A 384-nucleotide genomic window follows, 5' to 3' on the forward strand; every position below is an offset into this window, starting at 1 on the left:
CAAGGTCACCAACACCAAATATTGCATGTTGCCGCCCGCGGTCGAAGTTCCTCTTCTGAAGCTGCTGCCCTTTGTTAGGCAGGTCTTGGCCATTGCCAGCCGCTGTGCCGCTGTCTCCAGAAGCTCAACGCGATTCTTGCAAATACTTTCGGGGGCCTCGGGGAAGTCGTCTGGTGGTTGAATGTACACGAGTGAGAAGGGGCTGGCTTTCGTCGACTCGTGCACAGTTATACGCATACTCTGCCATCGGCAGATAACTAGCCCACTTATTCATATCATTCCCGACATAACCACGGAGCATCTGGGTTAACGTTCGAATAGTCCGCTCTGTCTGCCCGTCTGTCTGTGGGTGGGCTGACGCAGAGAGCAGTCGTCGAATACCCA

The sequence above is a fragment of the Cystoisospora suis genome, assembly GCF_002600585.1.
Source record: "Cystoisospora suis strain Wien I chromosome Unknown contig_6962, whole genome shotgun sequence".
Classification (NCBI taxonomy): Eukaryota; Apicomplexa; class Conoidasida; order Eucoccidiorida; family Sarcocystidae; genus Cystoisospora; species Cystoisospora suis.